This window comes from Puma concolor, chromosome D1 (genome assembly GCF_028749965.1).
Source record: "Puma concolor isolate L17-30 chromosome D1, mPumCon1.1.hap2, whole genome shotgun sequence".
NCBI lineage: Eukaryota > Metazoa > Chordata > Mammalia > Carnivora > Felidae > Puma > Puma concolor.
This window is the reverse complement of record NC_141676.1, coordinates 78,742,598-78,761,294: the sequence shown is the minus strand read 5'-3', so window position 1 is coordinate 78,761,294 and position 18,697 is coordinate 78,742,598. Positions and strand designations below refer to the sequence as shown.

The window sequence follows — 18,697 nt, the reverse complement described above, 5'->3', positions numbered from 1 at the left end:
ATCAGTAGCACGGTACATGAGCGAAGTGGATCATGATGCCCACATTGTATCGATGCATAACTGTCTTTAAAAATTGTTTTAGGGGCGCCTGGGTGGCGCAGTTGGTTAAGCGTCCGACTTCAGCCAGGTCACGATCTCGCGGTCCGGGAGTTCGAGCCCCGCGTCAGGCTCTGGGCTGATGGCTCAGAGCCTGGAGCCTGTTTCCGATTCTGTGTCTCCCTCTCTCTCTGCCCCTCCCCTGTTCATGCTCTGTCTCTCTCTGTCCCAAAAATAAATAAATGTTGAAAAAAAAAAAATTTAAAAAAAATAAAAATAAAAAAATAAAAAAATAAAAATTGTTTTAATGTTTATTTATTTTGAGACAGACAGAGCGTGAGTGGGGGAGGGGCAGAGACAGAGGGAGACACAGAATTCGAAGCAGGCTCCAGGCTCCGTGCTGTCAGCACACGGCCGGATGCGGGGCTCCAACCCACGAACCGTGAGATCATGACCAAGCTAAAGTCAGAGGCTTAACCAACTGAGCCACCCAGGTGCCCTGATTCATAGCTTTCTGAAGTATGTTTCTGAATTTGCAGAGTTTTACCCCAATCCAAATGAACAGTCAGGTGGTCCACCATTTGCTTGATTTACATGCTCATTTTCCTCTGGAGTCGAGTTTTTGACTTTTCAAATGTCTGTTTCTTAGAAGCTGTGAGGGAGAAAATACACTTACCAGCTTTTTAAGGTATATGCTTAATGACGCTCTGGTAGAGGGGAAATAGAAAATTAAATAAAGATATCCAAATACTGTCATAGCATCAACCTTCTAATAAACGAGAGATCAGAAATCCTAGACGGCAGAGGTAGTGTCCTACTGCTTCGAGATGTAGGTGCCTGTCAGTAAGAGAAAGCCATGCCCACGTTTCCAGAGTCACTATGAAATCACATTTCAAATGCTTTCAACAGGTGCCACAAGTTGAATGTCTCTTGGTATAGGAAGAGGGGCTGAGATGTTCCAAATAGTGCATAAAAATAACAAATGAACTGAAAGAACAAGCACAGTGAGGTCCTAAGAGGTGTAAAGAAAAAAAAAAAACAAAAACCAGGTCGGTCTTCTCCACTAGCAGGGGTACCTCCCACCGTGCTGGAGGGACAGCCCTTTCCTAATTAGACTCAACGCATAGTTCCAGTCTGAAGTGTGACTAGCTGAAACCAGGCGCTTGAAGTAATTGAGTCCCTGCAGGGAGGGCAGAACAGGTAGTGGTTTCCTTCCCTCGCTGCCTGCCAATGGTTCCCCTACACAGGGTTACAGAGTTTGTGTTCCTACCTGGGGGCAGCACGGGGCAGTTACTAATGCACCTAGAATATGCAGTGCAAATCAGCACCACTGCGGTAAGCAGGAGGTAATTACATTTCACTTGTTTAATTAAGTTTTGCTTTCTGGTTGCCTTGGAGGAACTGTTAAGAAAGGGTGTTGTTGTTTTTTTTTTTTTTTTTTCCTCCCCTCATTCCTTTTTTTCTTTTTCTCCCCTAGCTAGAAACTGAGCAATTCCACATTGTGCTAAAATGGATACACGGTGTTTGTGTTGGCTGAATTAAGCTCATATAATCATATATTTCCTCTCTTTTGTCTGTTTGCGCCACAATCTTAATATGTGGGATAGAAATTTCATTTAATGGAGACATAAGTTTTCTATTGTCTTAGGGCTTATTTAAAGCAGCTCATTCTCCATTAGAATGCTTTTCTGTACTTTAGTCACCAGCTCAGCCCTGATTCCATCATTGTTTTACACCATTTTCTTTAAAGGCCATGCATTTTCCATAAAAGTCCAAGTAGCTGATAAATTTGAGACATCTGCAAAGAAATCTCCCGCCTGTTTCTCCTAGGGTTTGCACACATACAAATTGTACATTAGGAATGCTATACCTTTCCTCAGAAGGCTACACCATCATTCACTCATTCTTTTAAAAATTACTTGTTGGGGAGCCTGAGTGGCTCAGTTAGTTAAGCATGCAACTCTTGTTTTGGCTCAGATCATCATCTTATGTTTTGTGAGATCGAGCCCTGCTTTGGGCTCTGCATTGACAACATGGAGCCTGCTCGGGATTCTCTCTCTCTCTCTCTCTCTCTCTCTCTCCCCCTCCCTCTCTCTCTCTCTCTCTGTCCTTCTCCCAGCTTGTGCTTGTGTTCGCTCTCTCTCTCACAAATAAATAAATGAACATTTTTAAAAAAATTACCTGTGGACCTACTATGTAAAAGAATATGTGATATGCTCAGTAGGAGATTTACTCGTGGGTAAGATTACAGTGTAGTAAACCTAAAATATTTCTAAATTTTTATGCGTTGAATATTTCATCACAGAGGGGCTTCTCTCTTACACCTTCACGAGTATGGTAGTCACTGAGGCACGTCCTTTGGAACATACCTAAGCAAAGAAGAGTGAAAGCCTGTCATAGCACAGGAACTCTAGAAAAAGTGCATCCTGCCACTAAACACCCACACATTAATATCTAGATTAGTATTTGGCTTCTATCCTTGAGGTCAGGTCAGCATTTGAGACTTGTAGACTCTTTTGAGATATAATTAATTAGAAAGCGATGTGGTCAATTTCACTCTATCAGGAAAGCTCAGAATGACACCAATGTGTTGTTTTCTAAAGGCTGTCATCTTCTCGAAGCCCAGCTGGGCACTGACCTGGGAGGGACATGGCTTTTACTGCTGAGTTGTCTGATCCTTTTCTTTTGAGCCGGGCTTCCACTGTGCACACGTTAGTACTGTGGCTACAGGAGCCGTATCTAGTAATTCCCTTGGAAGAGTACGTCACTTGCAGGAATGATTCATGGGGAAAATGTATTGTTTATCCATCACACTCTCTGCCCCTACTAACTCTCCCTTACTCTTCCAAGCACTGAGGCCAAGAAAGGGCCCCCCGCTTTCCTATCCATGTGCATGGACCAAAATGCTTTGCACTGAATGTGGTGCCGGGTCTGGCAATTTCTCGCCCTCTTCCGCAGCCTGTCCTCCTCTGTGGCAGTCTCTACCAAGTTTCTAATGAAAGGCAGCTGACACTGCGTGTCTTAGGCACTAGAGAGCAAATAATACGGTTTGTTTACCTAGCAGTCCGAATGCACTCATTTCCTCAGGTTAATATTATAGCCTTCGCGTTGTTAAGTCCTGGCCATCTGCTAACATTGTGAAAGCCAGAAGGTCTTGCTCCTCAGAACTCCTCTCCTGACAGAATGTTGTAAAGACATATTTAGCAGATTAAATATGTCAGTGGTTTGTAGCGCTTGCTTTCAACCCGTGCATTTCAGAAACATCTTGAGAAATGATGTAGGGGCACCTGGGTGGCTCAGCCGGGTGAGCGTGCAACTCTTGATTTCAGCTCAGGTCATGATCCCAGGGTCATGGGATCAAGCCCCATGTTGAGCTCTGTGCTGAGCATGGAGCCTGCCTAAGATTCTCATTCCCTCTGCCCCTTCCCCATCTCTAAAATAACAAAAACAAAACAGAAAACAACAACAAGAAAAGAAAACAAGAAAAGAAAGGAAAAAAGAAAAACAAAAAGAAAAGGTGTGGTGAAATGTTGCAGTAATCACAGCTCTTCATTGCAACACCCAGAATGTTTAAGGTGCAGGCCCTCCTTTATTAGCTTATAACACATAACTTGAAACTTCAGTAAGGTAGAGTAGAGGGGAAAGATTCCAAGATGGATAAAATAAAGCTGAGGGAAATTAAAACGCCTTGCCCAGTGTGACTAAGCGGGTCAGGAATAGAACCTGACTCCTAATAGAACACATTTTTGTGTGGGTGGCACAAAAGAACGAGACATGTTAACAATCAGAAAGAACTCAAGTTCAGCCATAAAGCATATTTGTACACACTGTTGCATATTGTGTTCGAATGACTTATTTTTGCCTCGGTCTGTTCCAGTGCACATTCCTGCAGAGGTAGGTATTTGTTTGGAGGTCATTTTTTTTTTTTCCTCCGGCAGCATACAAGAATCAGAGTTTCCAGATAGTGAGCTGAGGTGGGGGTAGGGATGATGGGCTCCACACGTTGTGACCAATCCCGCAACAGCTGGCAACATCTTGGTTTGTGAGGGGACTTTACAGAGGTTATGGACCAGGCTTAGCACCTCCAGCCAGTTTACCTGGGGATGAATAGTTGCTGAGGCAACTATTGGGGATGAGATAGCCCAGGCGGGAGACACTCAGGCACGTGTGGCCACAGCTCCAGTTATAGCGCCTAGGGAGGTGCCCTGGTCCTTATTTGAATTATAATTCTAACCAACACTTATTTCAGAGGAATTTCCCTACATTAATCCAATTTTTCCTCACAAAAGCCCCAAGAAGGAGGTATTTTACTACATGAATGTCACAGTTCTTTTATGAGGGCACAACGGGCTTAGGGAGACTGTGGCATGTTCTGGGTTCTACGACTGGTAAGTAAAGATCACAGGACATATGTTCATGTCTTGACTCCAAAATGGCTGCTCTTTTAATGGTACTGATCACTTTGAGGCCTCAAAGTGGTCCCTGTGGCCACATGAGGCTCCCTCCACACCTGCAGAGCCAAAGTACAGAATTAAAGGAATTTCCCTTCTGCTCAGGGGGTGTGTAAAATGTCAGGACCCCGTTCTGCCTTTCCTTTCCTATGGAGCCATCTTGGCTCTCCCTTGGGTGAATGCACATCATCCGTGTGGGGTCATCTGCCTTGAGGCATAATGGACACCAGACTTCCTTTTAAGGTGCTATGTATGATTCATTAATAGTTTGATTTTTTTTTTGCAAGATACATGAACATTTTTTGATTGAGAAATATTTTAGAAATGCTGAACATATTATTATGAAATAACAATGACTAATATTGCTGTTAAATTATTGGAATTATAATGGCTTTAACTTTTTTTTTTTTTTTGATTCAGTGTACTTATGTTGATCTGTTTTATCTTGCCTTTTAAATGACTTGTTGGCCATTTAACATTAACAACATTAACAATGTTGTTCTGTCTTATGGATCTTAGTTCCTCCTTCTAGCAGCTATAGGAAGTATACTGAAAACATACCTGAGTTAGACATGGTATTTTGGAGAACTTTTTTAGTGACGTGTAATAAAAGAAAAGAATTACAACTGGTTAAAGAAGTAACAATACAACTAATCTGAGGGTGAATGAAGTACTTGAGAAATAAATCATTTGTGTAGATATTATAATATCGTGTATACTCAACTCATTCAGATACATGAACTAGAATAGAAATTCCTAAACTTTTCTCCCCCTAATTCCTGGGGAAGCAGTTTACTACTAGATTAGACTGTAATGATTACTATTAAACCTATCTGAATAGAGACCAATAAACACATAGATGCAAAATAAGCATAAATTCTTTTTTTTTAATTTTTTAATCTTTATTTTTGAGAGAAAAAGAGACAGAGCATGAGCAGGGGAGGAGCAGAGAGAGAGAGAGAGAGAGAGACAGAATCCAAAGCAGGCTCTAGGCTCTGACCTGTCAGCACAGAGCCCGACACGGGGCTTGAACTCACGAACCATGAGATCATCGCCTGAACTGAAGTCAGATGCCTAACCAACTGAGCCACCCAGGTGCCCCAGCATAAATTCTTTGGTTTATTAATAGCTGATAGGATTGAAAAGAAGCCAGAAAATGCAAGAAGGTGATATTATAGTACACCATAAAAATATGGTCCTTGCAACCAGTGGATCTAAAAACTTGTCATATCTTGGGTGGCAAATGAAGCAGAGCATTAAATTAGGAGAGAAAAATGAAAATTTTTAAAAAATGGTGACCGGAAGGGAAAAATAAAAAGAAGCAAAATGAGCAGTAATCAAAATCCTGGGGGAAGTGTTTTTACTTTGATTTCTGTGAATTTTACTTATGCAGTAGGTAATGCTAATTGAAGGTTAAGTTAAATCTATCTCTGAGCACATTAAAAATTACTTAAAATCAGCAACTTTAGAAAAGTAAAGACCTGAATTTGTGACTGAACTCTGTTTTACCGTAAGACCCTCTATATAACTTTTAACCAACTCAAGTCTAAATTTCATACTTTTAGTGACACTTATTTCCAGATCAGCGGTGCTCAAACTTTAGTGCATGTCAGAATGTCTCAGGATGCTTGTGAAAAGTGGAAATTTCTGGGTACCGTCTCTAGATATTCTGGTTCAGTCGACGTTGGGTGGATCCTAGCAAATGCAAGGACTTCAGACCACCTTTTGAAAACTCTAATATTGAGAATAACAAGCCAGGAGGGAAATGGCTCTTTAAGTCAGAGAATGCCATCAGTTTTTGTGAACTCTGACCCGATCAAATGTAAATTTTAAAATTTAATTTTTTTTTTAAGTTTATTTATTTTTGAGAGACAGAGCGTGAGCAGGGAAGGGGCAGAGAGAGAAGGAGACACAGAATCTGAAGCAGGCTCCAGGCTCCTTGCTGTCAGCACAGAGCCCGACGCGGGGCTCGAACCCACAAACTGCAAGATAATGACCTGAGCCGAAGTTGGCCGCTTAACCGACTCAGCCACCCAGGCGCCCCTAAAATTTTTGTTCATGGTGACAGATTGGAAATAGGACATAGTCCATGTTGGTGAAAAAAAAAAGAATTATAAAGTTGCCTGATTAGACAACTTGGTTGCTTGTAACCAAACGATTTTGAACATATAGCCTTTCGGAAGAGTGACCTAATCCAACTCTTCATTTCATAGATGAGCAGTATGAGGCTCAGGGAGTTGAAGTCACTTGTAAAATTTCCCATAGCTCACTAGTGACCATGCGAGGTTATTTTGCTCTTCCCATTCATTATGTCGTACTTCTTTTTTAAATTCTCTCACGATCGTTTAGTGCTATTAAAGGGACTAAGGGTGAGCCAAGTACCCCATAAGCTGGTATCTTTGCTTTACACAGAAGAAGAGGGTTACAGACTTGTGAACACATAAATACAAACAGCTAACAGAAGCAATTGTGTGGTTACAACAATATAATGTGTCTTGTCCTTCGTTTAAAAAAAAAATGCCATGAACCAGCGGATGGGGTAATGGTGCTAGGTTGTTGAAGGCATAAAATTAGAAATGAATTATGAGGCTCTAGGATGCTTTAACTTGATTTTTCCTTCTGAAGGATATTCAGTTTTGCTTGGGTTTTTCAAAACTGCCCTCTCCCCAGAAAGCCTTCTAAGAATAAATAGCTTCTTACTTGATCTGTCTCCTGTACCAAATCAACTAGGAGTTTTTAGGATTTGGGGGGTGGGGGGAGCTGCCAAATGACTAACAGTGTTTGAGGCAAATAGATTTTTTTTTTTTCTTTCTCTCACATCACAGTATTTCTGTGCAAAGATAGGTCATTGCTGGTAGTAATTTAGCGATTCAGTAACATCAAGGCTCGGGGTCAGTATCTCTGTAATTCTCTTGTCCTTTCTCTCGTGGTCTCAAGCTCAGGTTCACATTGGCATTCAGAGCGGGGTGAGGGGATGGACGAAGGAGAAGAGGGTTGAGAATAGGTGGTGTGGTGTCTGTCTCTCTGACTTCTAGGCGTTCTCTCTGTTTTCTTCTACCACCGTCTCTCTGGACTCTGCTGCTTTGCCCCCCTCTGCCCACACACCACACAGAGTGACCACAGGCCCAGACATACCCACAGTCAGAATCTGCACTTCGGGGGAGGCCTCTGACTGACAGGCCTTTAGCAATGTGGCACAGGTGTCCTAGGCGTATAGAGTGTTCTGTTGTACAACCTTTCTTCTCTGCGGATGTCCAGCAACCCCTCTTCCCTGCTTCCTTAAAGGAATGACTGAATCTGGACATGACATACTTATTATTATTATTAATCAGAAGTCAGTATATCGAAAGCATGTCCTAGGGTTTTCTTCGGGTAACCTTTATATCGAACCACAAAAAAAGATTAAAGACACCTTCCGTTTGGACTCAGGCCCTGTCGTTCACGTTCAGATTGTTCAGGAAAAGAGGTGCTGACACCTTTACTGAGAGGAGTCACGGTCTTCCAAGCAGGAAACTGGTTTGACAACAGTACCCTGATGTGTCAGGTAGGCTGGCGGCCACCCTTGGCATCAGAGCTTGGCTCTCTCCTTGGCTTCTGACTCTTGCGTGTGTGTCGGGGGAATCTTGTGAGTCACGGTTGCCCTTTCCAGACTGATGGAGTCTGAAGGAGCCTCTAGATTGTTGCATAAAATGGATTTTGCCAACAGTTGTCTTCGGCATACCCAAAGCAGAAGGGCAAGCCGGTTCATAAGTGGAAATTCTAGACAGACAACTGAAGTGAAAGACACCTCTGTGCGTAAATGCTTCCAGATGGAGGCCAGTTTTTCACCTCGCTCCCCACAGTTCTCATTTTAAAACGTCGTTGGGATGGTAGCACCGGAGCAAAGCCTATTGGAATCGTTTGCCCCCGCCCGCCTTGCGAGCAAGGCCGACTTACAGTTGCGGGGAAAACACTGTCTAAAAAATAAATCTTAATTCCCTGTAGTCTATCAACACGTGCTTCTCAGAAGAAGAAAAAGGAGAAACATCTGAGGGAGACAGGGCTGAGTTGGTGGAACATCTTGAAGGGGCCTGGGCTCCTCTTAGAAAATTAAAAAGACATGTGGGTAGCCATTAGGAAGAGTCTGTGGTTGTAAAGCAGACTAACATAAAGGGGGAACTTCAAGATACAAGTTTAAAGCAACACCCCGCAATGGTTCGGACCATAAGGTCATCAGGATTGTTTTCATCCTTCGAAAGGGCTCTGCACAGAGTTACAAATCGGTTTTTTTTTTTTTTTTTTTTCAAAAAAAGTCACTGGGCCAACAGAAAATGCCATTTGGCCTATAAAATATTCTTTGCTCCCACTGGCAGGCCCTCCTCCTGTTTCCTACCAGCCATCCTCCGCTCCTTCCACAGCTTCCTGTACAAAAGGCTAAGATACCAACATCTGCCTGAAGGAAAAGCACACGCATTGCAACCAAGTAAATAAATAAGAAGGAACAAAAGTCTGAGTACTCCATGTGGCTCTTATTCTCGCTGGCTGATTCCCATTAGTCCTCTCCTTATTGTTATAATTTCTTTTAGGCGCTAGACACATGGGCCTCAGCTCGTGGGTGATTTGGGATCTCCTGAGAGTGGCTGGAATGAAGCATATAGAGAATCTTTGACACTTAACTTCTAAGCGCCCCGGATTAGACCACCGTATTCTTGGGCTTAGATGTTCGCTCAGGGAATGATGCTGGTCGGTGGTGATGCCTGGTCCGCGGCCCAGCCATGTGGAGGGGGATGAGGGATGAATGTGACATCCCTCTTTAGAGAAGACCTCTGCAAATCGGAGCTAATGGGGCCCTAATGAGAATGTTCATCTCCCAGTTTCTCTGTGCCAGGGCAGTGGATAACAACAGGATGTGGGTTTCAGACACGTGCAAATTTCTTCAAAGCTGCCTCTTTCAGTTTCATTCTTCTGTAAGACACTAGAAAATATAATCCATATATTCGAAACAAACTTTTTTTCTTGCTACTAATGTGCTTTTGGTCGTGGTTCTATCCCACGTCAGGACTGGATTCCATTCACATTTCTGTAAGCCACTCGGGTGACTGAGTCAATACCAACATGTGTTTAATTGGTACAATATGCAGATGAAAACACGGGATATTTACGAAGTAGGCGGATTACCGTGTACAGTACCCAAGTTTCACTTTCTGTAAATGTGAAAATAGATTGTATTTATCATCCATTAAGAGCGTCCCCAAGGCCTCAGTACTGCCCTACTCTGGACTTAGTTGATGGTTTTAATGAATGGGAACAAAAGATGTCAAAAACCACAAGCTTGTTGTTATAAAAATTGAAGACATTCAGCTCTCGATTAACTTTTCTTAAAAAATGTTATGAAAATTGCATTATGAAATTAGGATCGAATAGACAGATGTGCATACATTTTTATTAGAGATGAGAAATTAGAGACTGGAGAAGAAGAGAGGGAATCGACTTCCATTCTGCATATCTTCTGTTGTTATTCCAGTGCCCGCCCTTGGCTCCTTATCCCAGTCCATTTTGTTCCTTTCTGTTACTCGCTGTCTTTCCTGTCCCACATCGGTCTCTCCTTCCTTTCCTCCCCTAAGGACCTCCTTAGGGTCTTAGGGTCTTTCCTTAGGGTCTTTCCTAAGACCTCCCAGATCCAAAGTGAAGACAGAACACAAAAGATGGCCAGGATTGGTGAACAGAGAAATATGACAGGTTTTTTTTTTTTTTATCTCAAGTTTTGAGTTGTGTTTGCACTTGAAATATCCACACGATAAAAAGGAGGTTGCCATTTTAAATTTTTTTTTTCAACGTTTTTTATTTATTTTTGAGACAGAGAGAGACAGGGCATGAACGGGGGAGGGGCAGAGAGAGAGGGAGACACAGAATCGGAAACAGGCTCCAGGCTCCGAGCCATCAGCCCAGAGCCCGACGCGGGGCTCGAACTCACGGACCGCGAGATCGTGACCTGGCTGAAGTCAGACGCTCAACCGACTGCGCCACCCAGGCGCCCCAGGAGGTTGCCATTTTAATTCATATTGTCTTGAAAACGCAAAGGCTCTTCTAGCTTTTCTCCATAATGAAGACTTTGTTGGATTGTGGGCTCTGTAGTTATGCTCCCTGAACGAATACCTTGAAAGGGAAACAATTCCAAGTCGTGTATCAAAAATTCAATTTGACATGTATTTACTAAATGCCTCCCATGCCTGTGCATTTTGTTTATTCATTATAATAACAAGATAGAGTGGGTTCGTATTCTGTGCCAGCACTATACTCTGTTAAAAATCCAAAATGGAATAAAATACAAGATTCCTACTTTCAAGAATTTACAGCCTAATGGAGACAAAAGGATAAAAAGACCAGTTGCAGGGTGACGAGAGCGTCTTCTAATGGTACAGAGAACTGTGATTTTGAAAAGATGATGCAAACCAGTTATCTCTTGCTTAATGGAATAGACAGGCTACAGGAAATTTGGCAATAAAGCAAAGTTTATATAAATTGAAACATTTTCCTACAACTCCACTCTAAAATTGGAAACATTTTCCCACAGAAAAGCCTCCCAGAATGCTGACTGCAAAACTCGGGATCACAGAAAATACTATATGGTATCTATGTTTGGCCTGCTGAAAATTGTGTCTTTGCAAGGTATTCCCAGCTTTCTTTTGTAGTTCCCATCCTGACACACACTGTTTTCTTCTTGTAGTACTTTTCTAATTCTGGGATGGCCCCTGCCTTGGGACTAGAAATATTCCTTTCTTTCTTAGTAGGATCTGCTCTGTCTTCACACTCAGCCAGTGGAGCTCAGTTTGCTTCCCTCCTTTCTGTTGAGATATTTATGGCAGTTAATAGAGTCAAACAAGATGTATTCCAGCCCGATGTGCTTCTGAGGTTGCAGATGTGTAAGATAAGTGACTTCCTATCTCCATCTGTCTAGCTCAGGAACAAACTTAGGGTGAGGAATGCCTGCTTTAGCCATTCATTCAAGAAATATGTATTGACTGCCTACCATGTACATTCAGAACACAGTTTCTAACCTCATGAGCCTATCACGTCACATGGAAAGATGCATTAAATACTTACCTGTTTGTAATTGTGGTAAGTGCTACCGAGGACACGTATGGCAGTAACCATAGATACGCTTTTATGGGAACTGATTTTGTCTGGAACATGAACAAAGATCAGGAAACGCTGCCCTGAGGAGGTGATGTTTAAGCTGAGGTATGAAGGATACATAGGAATTCCTCCAGGCAGAGGGAAGAGCAAAGGTTTGGGGGCAGGAAGAAACATTTAGAGTTCGGTGTGGCCAAAGTGAAGAGAGTGAAAACGACAGAGTGAAACAGGAAGGAATGGGGTTTGGCTCCTGGGCTCTGGAATCAGATTTCCTAGTTAGAATCCTGGTCTCACAGCTGTTTCCCTTAGAAATACCTTGGGCTCCAAATAACAGAAAGCCTTCCTTGGTGAGGTTAATGTATAAAGCACAGCATATTGTCGCCACGAAACAAAAAGGCTGAGAAGAAGCAGTCCGGGGTTGCTGAAGGTTTGATGAGTTCCTCACAGGTCCTGGCCCTTTGCCTCTGCTGCTCTGCTTTCTGAGTTTGTTGCTTTGCCATTTCTGGGTCTTGAAGTGGCCTTGGGCAGGATGGCCCCGTTGGAGGCAGGAGGAAGGGGAAAGATGTGTAATGCCAGGTCCTCTCCTCAGAAAAGCTAAAAGCTCAGAAGTCATCTGGGGAACTTCTGCCTACACACCATTGGTCAGAGCACAACCCAAATGGTAAGGAAAGCAGGAGAGTGAGAACGTGGATTTTCTGGCTGCGCTAATGGAGGCAGCCGAGAGAAAGGGTATTGGAAATGTGCATTGATTTCCTCCATAAACAGTGTCTGACACAGCTTTCTGCTACCCAGCTTTCTGATCTTACCAAGTAACTCAACTTCTCTAGTTCCTCCTCTGAAAAATGGGGACACTGAAAATCATCAGCATTTCTGTGCCTGGAACAGATGTGTTCAACTGGTGTGAGCCCTGACATTATGCCTGGCAGATACGCAGCAACCAAATTACCAAGAGCTTTGTGAACCATATTGATAATTTTGTGTTTCTCCATAGTACCATGAGAAGGTATTAAAGGATTTTAAACGGGGGGGGGGGGGGTAGCATGATCATATTTGTGTTCTCAAAAGAGCCTTCAATCTATCCTCTATCAGACATAGCCCATTTTGTTAACCCTGCAGAATTTCGGCAGAATGTTTTCTTCCCTGTCTTTGCTCTCAGATAACTTTTCTTTTCATTTTTCTGTTGGCCATCAAAGTTGTTTGGAGATGTATGAAATTAGAATGTACGGCAGGTGGTTTGGGTTTCTTTGATTTTTTTTTAAAGAACTTTTTTTTTTTAACTTGGGGCAATCAAATACTGCCAGGATATCAACATGCCTTTATCAGGATTTTCAAATCTATTTGGCTGATAGTGCACCTTTGGGATGGGAAAAACGCATCACAAAGATTTTGCTTCACTTACTTGAACTGCTGCCCCACTGTTAAAGGCACAGCAAGCTTACGTGTTTAAAAAAAAAAAAAAAAGAGCTAGAGCATTCCTTTTGCACTCCCACTCGCCCCTGAGGTTCTTCCACTTCCTTCCTATGGCTTTTTTTAGATGCGAGTGTGTTTTTCTCACGTCCGGCAACAAAGGATGTTTTGTGCTGCTACTGAGGTTTGTGTGTGTGACTTACTTTAGAACTCTTTCTAGAAAGTGCTATTACTATTTGCATAGAGTTAGTCGAACTTTATCTTGAGTGAAAGTCTCTCGGATGGCTGTTTTTGTTTTTGTATGCAGATTTACCACTATTTAATTTCAAATGCATTTTCCTTGTGTGTTTTTTTTTTCTTTCCTTTTTAATTTAAATTTTAGTTAATTAACAGACAATGCAATATTGGTTTCAGGAGTAGAATTCCCTGAGTGTTTTAAAATGATCCTAAGGGGTGCCTGGGTGGCGCAGTCGGTTAAGCGTCCGACTTCAGCCAGGTCACGATCTCGCGGTCCGTGAGTTCGAGCCCCGCGTCAGGCTCTGGGCTGATGGCTCAGAGCCTGGAGCCTGTTTCCGATTCTGTGTCTCCCTCTCTCTCTGCCCCTCCCCCGTTCATGCTCTGTCTCTCTCTGTCCCAAAAATAAATAAACGTTGAAAAAAAAATTAAAAAAAAAAAATAATAAAATAAAATGATCCTAAAAGGACCTATCAAAATTCCTCCAGAAGTCCCACACAAGTTCTTATCTTTAGAAAAAAAAAAAGTTTAAATGATGTTTTCAGTTTATTGTATTGATTCCTACATGCTTTGTTAAAGAGTTTGTCACTTCTTTCTTAGCTATGTCATAACGAGGGGGACATAGTGACTACTTATAAGCTTTGGTGATTTTCACAGAGAAAATCACAGTGATAGTCACAGAGACTGTGATAGTCACAGAGACTGTGACTATTTGCCACAGTCACGATGTGCCATGCTGGACCTGTTAGATGCTTTGACACGAGGTGTTCCATCTAATTGTAATTCTCTGAGCAGTGAGACAAGGTGAAATAAACGGAGCTCAGATGGCTGAGAATTGTGCCGTAAATCCTGTAAGAGAATTTACCTTTCCATTGTCAGAAAATATAAATCACATGAAACACATACTGGAACGGCGTCCCCTTTTCTGAGAAGTGGGGTCTGTATCCCAGGCTTTCCTTCTCAATGCAGAGAAAGGTATTAAATGAACTGCTGAAGATTTTAGGCACATTTTGGTGGCCAGTCTCTGTGTACTCCCAGCAAAAATCCCAGTAATCGATACTGTAAACAGGCAGCACTTGCTTGGGTGCAGAAGTAACTACCTTAGCTGCTTGGTAAACAATATTGCAGTGGAGCTACCTGTCTGCTTTCAGTACATGACAAGCCCGTCGTCTAGGTAGGAACAATTCTGCTCCATGTGGATATTATGATTTCTCTTCTGTTGGAGTTAGAAGGGGAGCTTAGATTCCAAGATCAATTTAGTGTCTAAATTCCTTGGCATTTGTCATGTTAGATCAGCACATCTCGGGTGGCTTTCAGTAGTTATTTTAGCATTGATTTTCCTCTAGTAGAGTAAATCAAAGGAAGATTTAGAAAATCAAAGTCAGTTTTTCTTGGCATTTTCTCAGAAACAAAGGGAAGCTCTGGTGTTGATGAGTATTTTTTTTTTCTCATCTTTACATACGATGCAAAATCACTCTGTGTGAATCTCTTTCCTGTGTAGAGTATCTACTAGAGGCAGAGCCCTGGACATTTCTGTGCTTGGGAGATTATGCAAAATAATTTTAAGGCACACCAATAGACTTGGAGGAACTAAGTATTTAAAGAGACAAGATGTGGGGCACCCGGGTAGCTCAGTTAGTTAAGCATCAGGCTCTTGATATCGGCTCAGGTCATGATCTCGACCACTCTGGATGGAGCCCCGCATTAGGCTCTGTGCTACCAGCTCAAACCCATGCGAGATCGTGACCTGAGTTGGAAGCGTAACCGATTGAGCCACACAGGCGCTCCGGGCCTGTTGTGCATCTTAAAGGAGTGAATTAAGGTAAAAGACAGAATAGTACACTGCACAAAGCATCACATAGGGGTTTGCTTTCGTATTTGTGGGGATTAGATATAATGCATGTGAAATACTTCATACCTATGTAGGAGGTAGCTATTAACACATTATTTAGAGAATTCAACCCAATGTATAGTATTTTTTTGATTTTCAATAAATTTTGATTGACTCACCTACCTACTGTGCATATCTGTGTGTTGTGGGGGAGTGTGTAAAAAGAGAGAAGAGCACATATTCCCCAACATCATAAAAATCATTTATGCAGAACAGAATGGATAACAGCCAGGCCATATATTTAGGAGTGTTCTAGCTATACTGTCTAGTGCTTAAATGATTTGTTTTGTCCTTATTTCTAGGCTTATTTTTTTTTTTCCACTGATGCTTTTCTAACAGTTTCAACTGTGGATCGAACCTCTAATACCCCCCAAATCAAAGAGATAATCACTGCTGATTGTTTTTACCACCATAGATGGTTAAAACATACTTGGTCTTTGGACCTGACTAGAAACCCAATTAATAATAATTACAGGCATTTTCCAATGTATAAACAATTTATATTCCAAAAACTCAGTTATGAAGCAAGAATTTGGATCTAATAATGCAATTTCCCATAAAAATAGTGTTATAAAAGATTATTAAAATTAGGCCTACCTAATTATCTCAATATCTTGAAGGAAAAAAATGGTACTATAGACTGCCAGTCACTGTGTATGAGTCACGAGATGTGTTTTGAATTCTAACTACAGAGCTATGAGAAAATGTCCACCTGTAAAAATCCTGGGGATGATGGAGATGAAAGGGTTGCCTCCCACCTGTCCTCCACCACCTTTAGTTTACTAAAGAGAGGTAGGAGTTTGGGGGACTGGCAACTTCAGCCTAGGTTTTCTGGGCAAATCAATGGCCGGAGAGAAAGAGGGGTGGTGAGGTAAAAACCACCTTTGTTATGTATATGTAATCTGTAAAGACTATTTTATTGTTAATACCTTTGGCATATGTTTCACTGTCCCAGACTCCCTGCCCTCCACCCCACTCCACCCCACCACAAACCAACCAGGGCCATGGTCCTAGGGGATAATTCCAGTTCTTTCCATCAGAGTTCTTCCTGCAGTCACCCCCAGAATGAAATTGAGAGGGCTTTCAGGTGAAGACATCCCGAAAGTCCCCCTTTTACAAAGGCAATATAAAAAGAAAAACATTTGCAATACCATTATCACCAAATGAGTCACTATTAATTCTGAATTGAGTCAGATTTAATTGTTTTGCCAGCCAAAAGGCCTCCCTCACTACGGAGTCCATATACACATGTGGCCTGGTAGAGAAATAGAATATTTTGCCATTTAATATGTGTCCTTCACTTAATGCTTTGCGTACAAAACAGAAAGCAATAGTAGCTTTCTTTATGATCCAAAGCTGGTGGTAGCGTGGCACCAGGTTCTGCATTCATTCAACAAACATTTAACTGAGATTTTGGTACTCATGGGTACTAAATGTAAAATACCGAAAAACAAATAATTTGTCTGCTGAGGCCAGATGATAAACATACAATAACAATATAGTATATCATATAGTGGTAAATGCCAAGTCGGGGATACATTTCATATAGAATTGTCTTGCAGAAGGTCTGGGAATGAGCCATGTGACCATCTGGGAGAAGAATTATCAGGCAGAGAGAATAGCATGTACAGAGCCTCTGGCCAGGAGCATCTTTTTGACTAAGATATTCTAGCTGGATAGGAGTAAGGTAAGGGAGATTGGTGGGAGAGGAGGTCAGAAAGGCAATGGGGGTAACTTGTAGAGCTTTGTAGACCATTAGAAAGATTTGCTCTTATTCTAAGAAATATGGGGATATTTTCTGAAGATAGAGCCCATTGGAGTGCCAACACACTGGATTTGGGGTATCAAAGAAAGAGCAGAACCAAGGATAAATCAATACGTGGGGCCTATACAACTGGAATTGCCATCGGCTGAGCTGGGGAATATTATTGGAATATCAAGTTTGGTAACAGGGAAAGAAGGGAAGATGGAGAATTAAAATTTTCATCATAAACGTGTCCAGTTTGACGTGCCTATTAGCCATTCAAGTGGGCAGGGGTATGAGTAAGCTGGAATTCATGGGCAAGACCTGGCCTAAAAGTATACATTTGGGTATTTAAGACCATAAGACTGAAAACACCAGAAAAGAAGTGTAGATAAAGAGAAGAAGAGATGTTAGGCCTGAGTGCTAAGACTCTCCAATATTTAGAGGTCAGACAGATGAAGCAGAGCTAGCAAAGGAGACAGAGAAAACATGTCCAGCGTGTGAGATGACATAGAAGATGGTGCCGCAAGAGGCAGTGAAGAAAAGTTAAGAAGGAGGAAGTGTTTGTCCATATCAAATGCTACAAATAAGTTATGTAAGCTGAAGAATGGTAATTGAGTATAAAGTTTGATAGAGGCCATTGCTAACTTCCAATCGGTGCTCTGCCAGGACACTGGCTCTCCTGACTTGTAGCGTCTACCAATTTCCATGTTGTAAATATTCCCATCATAGCCAACTTCAAGCTGCCAATGGTTTAAGACAAAGCTTGCAAAATTCTTGAATATTTACCAGTTGGCTCCTACTAGCTCCAGCACACTGCCTTGACAGGAGCCATTTTGGCGGTGTAGGAAGAGGTTGGAGGAGATGCATAAAAGATGCAACTGGAAGAATTGTAGACTGAGTGTAGACAACATTTTTGAGAAGTTAGAAAGAAATGAGGTGGTAAGTTGAGATGTGTGGTCAAGAGGTGTTTCTTATTAGATAGGAGATACAGCAACATGTTTGCTGCAGATGAGCATGATCCTGCTAGAGGGGGGAAACTGGTGAAAGAGAAAGCAGCGAGAACAGCTAAAGTGAAGGCCATGAGTGGGAGGGAGGAAAGGGTTCTAATGCACAGGGAGGGGGGTGGCTTGGTCTTAGCTGACAACATGGGGAGTTCCTTCACAGTAATTGCAGAGAATAGAGCAGCACCGTCCCAAACAAACACAATGTGAGTCACTTATGTAATGTTAAAATTCTAGGAGCCATGTTTAAAAAAAAAAGTAAAAGGACCAGGTGCAATTAATTTTCATGACTCTTTGAACCAATATATACAAATTATTATCTCTAAAACATGTACTGAAAATGAAAAAAGTTATTGAGATTTTCCATTCATTTTGTATACTAAATTTTCAAAATCCAGTGTATTTTACATAAACAGCACCTCTCGATTTGGACTGGCCACATTTCAAGTGATCAATGGCCGCCACATGTGGCTAGGGACTACCATATTGGAGAAGGCAGGGATAAATAATCAGCTAAGTGGGGGGCGCCTGGGTGGCTCAGTTGGTTAAACGTCTGACTTTGGCTCAGGTCATGATCTCAGGGTTCATGAGTTTTAGCCCTGCATTGGGCTCTGTGCTGACAGCCCAGAGCCTGGAACCTCCTTTAGATTCTGTGTCTCCCCTCCTCTCTCTCTGCCCCTTCCGCACTCACACTCTTTCTCTCTCTCTCAAAAATAAATAAACATTGGGGCACCTGGGTGGCTCCGTCAGTTAAGTGTCCTACTTCGGCTCGGGTCTTGATCTCACAGTTCGTGAGTTCGAGCCCCGTGTTGGGCTC

The 18,697-nt window shown here is 42.1% G+C and overlaps 1 protein-coding gene and 1 long non-coding RNA gene across 3 annotated transcripts in view; both read left to right on the top strand.

The window, feature by feature from the left end:
• The window catches only part of MAML2 (mastermind like transcriptional coactivator 2), a 347,944-nt gene that overhangs the window by 73,013 nt on the left and 256,234 nt on the right, over nt 1-18,697 (top strand). The window lies entirely within an intron of this gene.
• Nucleotides 336-13,898, top strand: LOC147576833 (uncharacterized). Its single transcript, XR_015241194.1, has 3 exons — nt 336-10,274; nt 10,510-13,460; nt 13,709-13,898. It is a non-coding gene; the product is annotated as an uncharacterized LOC147576833 (long non-coding RNA).